This window comes from Lipotes vexillifer, unplaced genomic scaffold, assembly GCF_000442215.2.
Source record: "Lipotes vexillifer unplaced genomic scaffold, Lipotes_vexillifer_v1.1 scaffold664, whole genome shotgun sequence".
Classification (NCBI taxonomy): Eukaryota; Metazoa; Chordata; class Mammalia; order Artiodactyla; family Lipotidae; genus Lipotes; species Lipotes vexillifer.
The window spans coordinates 624,430-632,882 of record NW_006782421.1 but is presented as its reverse complement, the minus strand read 5'-3'; positions in this window follow the sequence as shown (position 1 = coordinate 632,882).

Sequence of the window (8,453 nt, the reverse complement as noted above, 5' to 3'; positions counted from 1 at the left end):
TCCGATCTGGAATTAGAAAAATCTTGATTCCGTGTTTAACTTCTTGGAAATCTTAGTCGTTCTCCTGCGGCCTTTGGTTGTGGCTGAGAGCCGCTGAGTAACACGGGGCCAATATCTGCTGAGGCTTGGCTTTGATCTCTTTCACTCCGGCTTCCATTGGAGTGGAGTCATTTCCTGCCAGACCTCAGACAAGGCATCCCTCAGGCTTTAAATTCTTCCACTTTTCAAACTGAATTCTCCTGTAGTGCCAAGTATAGATAGGTGTCCTTAATATTTGTAGGTCTGAGGTTGAGAATGTTCAGTTCTAGAACGAGTAAGATACCTTTTGTTCGCCCTACAGGTAGCAGCCACACTTGTGCCCAGCTTTATGGTGACCTCTTTTGAAAGGGCCACTGGAAAAATGTGTGATCTAAGGAGTGGCGTTCTGTAGCTTCACCCAGATTTAGCCTTCACGGTTTTATGATTGCTTATATACACAACAGTTGTTTTGTTTTTTAAATTTCTGTGGTTTCTGAAGGCAATATTCTGGTGTGTTTAAAGTTTACATGAGGATCTCTGGTCTGATGGTAATGAAAGCTCACAAATGGTCCAGGGGAGCACAAGGCAGGCGCATGCCATCCGTAGTGTTTTGATTAAAAGTCATGAGTGAAATGTAATTTGCCCTTTTCATATTTAAATGTCATGTAATCAGTGTGCCATACGGGAAACATTCTGGCCATAGCAGCAACTAAAAAAGTGCAGGCAACCTGATAACAGAACTTTCTAAATAAATACACCCTTTCCCAAGAATATTATGTGTTTTACTCTCAGACTTTGAAATCCTGTCTCAGATGATGTGGGTCCTTATGGTGGGATCACTGCTGTACCATCACAAACATTGTTCTTTCGCTCTCCTGTCTGTTCCCGTCAACTCCAGACGGTGGCATTTATGGGATTTTTTTTGTTTTTTGGAGCTTGCCAAGGGCAGTATTTTCCTGTCACACTATTCACTTTTATTTGAGATTCTTATTCATTCTTGGTGTGTCTCTAAAAGAGTATGTATGTGTTTGCAACATTACTGTTTACAAAATTCCAGCTTTCTTGAGGTGCATTTTGAAGGTTTCAAGGATACTTTCAAGAGTAAGTAGTAATTTTTTTAGTTCATACTGAAGGGTGATTACATTTGACCTCCTCCACCACTTACCAAATGAAAATGTACCCACGATGTAGCTTTGCAATTACAGATACATTCATAGTGAACTCATCAGAGTGGCTGGTGTGCAGGACTAAAAATACTGCCCTGTAGGTTATACGTAGTGTCAGAATTGGATTAGAGAAACAGATGTACAAGACTGGTGACAGTTTGGAAAGTCTGACGGCTTTTCTTCCTTCCCTGAAAATTGTGATTAAGACTGTGATACCTTTCACTTTACTGTATAGCTGACTGTGTTCTCAGGTATTTTATTGGCTAGAAAGTCCTTGAAAGACTGGTCAACATTCTGGATCACCCAGCCGTTCTAAGACAGTGGCTCTGGGTCTGTCTTGCTGTCTAGTAAGAATAGGGCTTTGCAGTGAACTGACCAGGGATTGTTCTCAATGTACCTGACTTCTCTTGCGTTTGAAACTCCACCATCATTACACCCATAACTGCCAGTGTTTTCGTGTCTTGGTAACACCTGAGCTACTGACACGTAGCCCTACGTCCTGATGCAGGCGTCCATAGTACAGCAGAGTCCACGCACATCGGAATAGTTCTATATCTATAGTGCTTCTTACCAAAAAGAGTGCATTGTTCAATCCACAGAGTTAGAACCATTTCAGGGCCGAGGAGTATCTGAGTATGTGTGCAGTAACATGGAGACTTGGGCTTGGAAAGTCTGTGTGTAAATTTAGCAAATGGTCCTATCAAATGGCCAAAGCATCATTTCACTCCAGTGTACGTATAAAGAGGAAGGATACTCTCATTTAAGTTATATTTCAGACCTGAAATATATGATATGAACCATAAATACTGCCTGACAAAGCACCATTTTGACTACCACAAAGAAATGTTAAAACACCAAAGAGATAGGATATTACTTTGGGCATTTGAGATTTCCTTTCCTGACGTGTGTGAAGTCTCAAAGTCAGCTTTCTTTTAAAATAAAACCTAGCCTATATTTTGAGGCAGTAAATTACTTACATTTAATGGCAGGCTGGTTTAGACACTGAGTGGAACTTTAAGTTTCAATTTGAAGGCTTTAGTCCACATGTTTTATATACTGTACTTTGAAACCATTTGAAGGAGTCCTATACCTACAGCATGAAAACCAGACCCTTTTGAAACACCGCTGTGTGAAGGGGGACATGAGATTCAGTGACAGAGCTGAAAGGGACCTCATAGTTTTCCCCTATGCCAGTTTCCCCCCAGTCTCTAAAAATGTAATTTGGAGTTACAGCTGTTCAGTGTCTTTGATTTTCTAAGTCTTCATGGTTATGATTTGGAATAAAATGTGCCCAATTCTCTATTACATTCTGTTCTTAAGTCAATGTCTTCTTGCTTATTAATCCTTAAGAAACGTCACACGAGTGTCTTCACTGATCTTGCAGAAGTTTCTAGTATACAGAGTTGCCTTAAAATCAAAGAACAGCACAGATTTTTGCCTTGATTATTTTATAGGGAAGAGGTTTTGTCAAACGTTTTTCTGAAGATCCAAATAATTTAATGCCTCTGTCACTTAAATATTATTTTTAATAACCCGTATCATTGCTTTGCTGCCAAATATTATATTGCATTGAAATCTTCTTTTCACTTGTATTGCCTGGAAAGGGCATTTGACAGCTAGATCACAGCAGCGACCAAGGAAGGCATCGTGGAGTGAAAATGGTTTGGCTTGGTTTGGTTTGGTTTGGTTTGAAGCTGCACTGGCGTGTATTTTACATGGTGAGGGGTCCTCTGGTTAAACTCCCAAGGGAGGTTGTTGAGGGAGGTCCTTGTTCATTTGCTGGCAGTGGTCAGTATAAGGTAGAAGAAAGTAAGATTCCCTTAATACCAGAAGTGATTAGAAGTGTTGGTTCAGACTCACAAAAATCATATGCCCCAGAATTGTTTGTAAGCGGGAATGAGTAAATCTGAACTTCCAATGTATACCCAAATACTTGTATTTATGCTTTTGGTAAAATGTATTTTCAGCATTAGTACACATATCCGGTGTTATGCCTTATTTATGTGAAGAATAAAGTTACCAAGTTATGTTCTGTTATGTTCTGAAACTCAAATCACTATTTGAGAAACCCTCAAATTGGTGCTTTCATTATATAATGATACATTTAGACAAAACCCCAAACCAAGCCATTTGAAACAAGATTCTCTTCATTGCAATTTGTAGCAATGTTATTTCTGTGTATGTAATGAGAAGGCTAAATATCACTGTTAACTCTTAATTTCTTGTTTGAATCCATGAAATCATGCCTGTAAAGCTCAGTCAAACATTTGTAATAAACTCCCTAATAAATCTAGAGACAGTCACTCTGTTACCTTTTCATTTCTTTTAGTTTTAATTGAGGGATCGAGAATCAGTTTTGCATGTCTTTTTTCGGTTGGAATTCTGACTTTCTCTCTTTTCCCCATCATTTCAGTACATAAAGTTACATTAATTACAGATGATCTGTCCATGTGTTTGTGCTGCTGGACAAAAAGTACTGTTGTGTTTTTTTTCCTTTTTTTTTAGTGATAGGGCACAGGTTGGCTTTTCAGTGTAGTAAACACGAGGAAGGGAGGGACTTGTACGTGAGTGGTGTGTACATGTCCCCCTGTTCCAAATAAAGCAAGTGATAGTACATACCCATTATTTTATGGTACGAGGTTAGGGCTTAATAAATTTATAGAGAGATTAAAGTGTAAGTCTAAGCCGGAACATTTTAAACAAGTTGAACTTTATGGCCTTTTCAAGTACCATCGAGTCGCTGCTAGCCTTAGGCTGAGAAGCGATTAGTAACATAATCTGAAGGACCAGTGTTTCTGCCACTGGCATCTTATGTCTGTACTTGAATGTATAGTTAGCATTTAAATAACTCTGTTCATTCTTGTGGCGTCTAGGTCTAACCATCTGATTTCAAATGCCAGAGCTCGTATGGAACAAAAAAGTGTTAACGATAGGGCAGTAATTTCTGGGTTGATAAGAGATTCTGCGACCTTTCCAAAAGCACATTACCTTTGATAATGATGAAAATGTCCAGATGGATGGAAGTAGGGACCCATATGCATACATCATCAATCAGTGAAGGTCATGATAGAAGTATGCTACTTAACTTGTTCTCTGATTTGGGTTTGTCTTTGGAAAGCTTGTTTATAATATTTCTTGCCATAGTAAAAGGGCTGCATTTGTTCTCAAATCATGCCTGTTTGATGGCTCTAGGGGAAAAAAACAGAGAGGGGGCAGGTAGGGGTTAATTCTTGGCAAGTATATGTAACAGTGCAACAGACGATACCATTTACCCTTTCTTTACCTCTTACTTGAAAGCAGAATCGCAAAATGTTTAAATGGCTTTACTAGTCTAAAGGTGGAGCTTATTTACCACGGAAGCCTTATCAAAAAGTCTATTTCCTAACAACCTCATAGATACTGTACCTAACAAAACATGATTTGTATTAGCTCTGTATGAAAGTATTTGTGGCTTAGGATTTTTTATACGTATATCTTTTTATAACTTTCCCAGAACTGAGCACATTATCTGATACTGTTGTAAATTTTTTTTTCTGTCAGTGCTTTAGTTCAGGATTGGCAATAAATTATTTCTACAGGAGGTCTGAAAGTGGAAAGAATGGTTTGATTTGATAAAATGAGTTGCTAGTCATCCAGGCTTTTTACTTTTGTACATATTTTGCAAAAATTTTGCCTCTTGCTATTAATATTTGCTTTGTAAAAATTATGGACGTTTAATAAACATTTATAAACTATTCCATACTATGATGTTATTTAAATCTGATTAAATGTCAAGTGTAAAGCAGACACTTAATATTTGAAAGCAGAAGTTTCACCCAGTGACTGAAAAGCACAGAAATCGCTCTTTTGTCAGGTCTCCAGCGATACTTTGACTTAATACTAGTCTGTAAACGTTTCCTCACTGAAGACGGAGATGTGGGCTTCAAGAACGTTCCCAAACACTTGTTTGGATGTGGGAGTGGGGGAACACCCAACTTTTCTCTCTGCTCCTCTTAAAAATCGCTGAAATTGCCCTAGGGTGTCTCTGGGCTCACGGTTTGTCCACCTGCAGGAGTAATGCTCCTATGTCTTTTGTCATCAAAATAGCGTTTTAAAAACAAACCAACATGTTACACTCCTTGTTTCAAGAAGCTTTAAGATGATGATTTACAGAAAAGTTGCAAAGATAGTAAGTTTCCCCGTTTACCATCTTGCATCGTACTAATTAACATCTTGCATTATACTAACTCACCGTATTGGTTCAAAATTAATGAAGCAATATTGATAATGTATCCTTGATACATTATATTGATAATGTATACATTAATATCAATACAATATCAATACACTATCAATATACAATATCAATATACAATATCCATTAATATCAATACAATATTGATAGTGTATTGATAATGTAGCCCATACTGTATTCAGATTTCCTTAGTTTTTCCCTGTTGCCCCTTTCTGTTCCAGAATCTGTCCAGGACACCATCTTAACATTGATTTGTCCTGTCTGTCTGAGCTCCTCTCAGCTATTACAGTCGCTCAGGCTTTCCTTGTTTTTGATGACCTCGGCTGTTTTGAGGAGGAATGCTGATCGGGTATTTTGTAGGTTGTCCATCCGTTGGGATCAGTCTGGTATTTTCCTTGTGATTAGACTGGATTCTGTGTTTGGGGACCACAGAGGTAAAATAACCACTCTCGTGAAATCACGTCGCTCATCTTTTCCCCTTGCAACTTCAACTGAATTAGAAGTTTTTACATAACTTTGGTATGTTTATACCTTTTCTTTAAGTGGCGTTTATGGGAAGCTGAGCATGTACTTTTCTTCCCCAAAGCAGAATGAAGGGCCTTTTCCCACAATCAGAATTGCAAAGCAGGTGTGAATAAATGTTCAGTGGTGATGGCTGTAATCCAGGACTGGTTGCTTCCAGGCCTTTCTGGCAAAATAAAAATTGTGTCCAAGTCCCGACCTTTACAGTGAGATTTCACTGTTGGTCCCAAGAAAAACTGAGATAGAAAAATTGGGGCTTAGAGATATTTACAAATCTACAAATACCTACAAATTTCTAGATTGGAAACAGGTCATTAAATTAGCCTTCATTAGACTTAAGATCTTTTAAAATGGAAACTAAACTCACTTGAGCATTTGAATCCCCCAAAGGAAACCAAGAAGTCTTTACAAAAAAACAAAAAACAAAAAACCTTAGGCTATTGTTGGAACAAGAGAATATTGATTTGTCGGCGGCAACAGCTAAAAAACTTGTCCACTAAAGTGCTGGGCACCATCACAGAGCCTTGGCATGAGATGCTCTCAAAATGACCTGTTCCGTTGCCCACAGTGTGGGTTGTTGAAAGAGAAAAGCGCCTTTGGTCTCTTGAGAATGCAGGAAACTCGCAGTTCATAGGTTAAACCAGAGCTTTTTTTGGTGACGGGAAATTTGGCAAATCCTCAGAAAAGGAATGACTTGGGCATTGTTTTAAAAGACATATTGTAACTTTCCCTCAGAAGTGAGTGGGGCCCCTGGGATACAGCATCGCAGCTAGAGGAAGGGATATCTACTGAACACTGTCACCTACACTTCCCGAGCATCCATTTCCCGAGTCCACCAAGATGACAAAAGGCTCAGACAAGGGTTCCATACAAAGTAACTATTCAGGGCAGAGGGTTAAGCTTCTGTGCTGGCCCCAGGGATACAGAGGGAAGTTATGTCCAGAGTGAACATTTATACTGAGTGGAGGAGTGTGTTGATTTATCTTTTCCCCATGAAGGTACATGATAGGAAAACAAGCAACAAAGTCTTTTTAAAAGTTGATCATTCTTTTGTAATTAAGTCCACTGCCGCTTTAGACTTGGGGCTTGATTTTCCTCCCCTGTCAAAGGTGGAAGGAGAGAGAGTTAACCCATAAGATGCCACGAGGTCAAACACCACTGACCTCGGGAGAGGAAAAGTAGAGTTGTTTTCTTTTTCTATTATTCTCCATGGAAAATCCCAGTGCTTGTCGACTTGGAGATTTAAATCACTGGTTTCATTTAAGGCCAGAATGAGTATATCGAAACTTTATCCCGAAAGAAAGAGCGTCACAGCACCCAGGGCTCAGCGGTACTGATGAAATTCCACATTCGAGCTAGTGTTGTCCAGGCTGCCCTCGCATTTCTGCAGCACATGATAGTTTGGGGGAAGATGCTATAAATCAATGTAAAGGAGGATGACATTCCAGACCAAGGGTGGATGCCCAGCTTTATGGCAATAATGAGCGTCAGTGTAACACAGGTGCACTGGACAGCATAGCCCTCTCCAAAGTGCATGAAACAGAATCATGTTCAAAACCCTGTCCAACATTCAAGGCGTCAACCTCCCTCTCCAACCAGCCTGCCCTTCCAGCTTCCTTCACACCAGCTGAACTAGGGAGCTGTTTTCCCCACGTCTCGCCTCTCTGGTTCTCTTGGCCATGGGCCAAGTGCTGCTCACCCTTTAAGGCCTCACTCTGAGGAAGATGGTGGGATGACTACCACCCCGAGGCTGGAGCAGTTTCTCCCTCTGTGTGCGCCTCCCATCCTACCCCTCTCCGAGGGCACTTAACTGTAGAGCGATTTACGTTCACATCTTAATGCTTCTGCTCGACGGTGACGCGAATCCGACATTGTTACACAGATGCTTTTGCTAAGCTCCCTGTGTGCCCGGCTGACACGTCTGACTGTTCCCAAGAGGCACCAACACAGGGTCTCCTCCTTAGGAGACTCACAGTCCAGTTGTGACGGGAGCCTGAGTGGAACCAGCCCGGGGAGGGGTGGAGAGAACGTGTCCCTACTGTGTGGACACGTGGCCCTTGAGTGCACGGTCACTAACTTAAGGAGCTTAAGATTAGACCAATTATCTGGGAAATAAGGAGCTTGAGCTCAATGGTTTCCACGTTCTTTACTACTTTCAGATTCTTGAAAGCCTTCTAGAATATTCCCACTTGCAACAAAAATTGTTCATAGCGTAACATAGTATTATAGTCTATAATACAAAATTCTGGGAATTCCCTGGTGACCCAGTGGTTAGGACTCGGGGCTTTCACTGTCGAGGGCGCAGGTTCAATCCCTGGTCGGGGAACTAAGATCCCACAAGCCACTTGGCGAGGCCAAAAAACATAATGATAATACAAAATTCCTATGATAAGGTCTTCAAATTTTCCTGAAAAAATTAAAAAGTAAAGAGAGGGACTTTATGGGGAAAATTTTAAGTACGTGTCTTTGAGGACCCTAAGGGGAACTCAGTAGGTTTTTGGAAAAGCGACCCC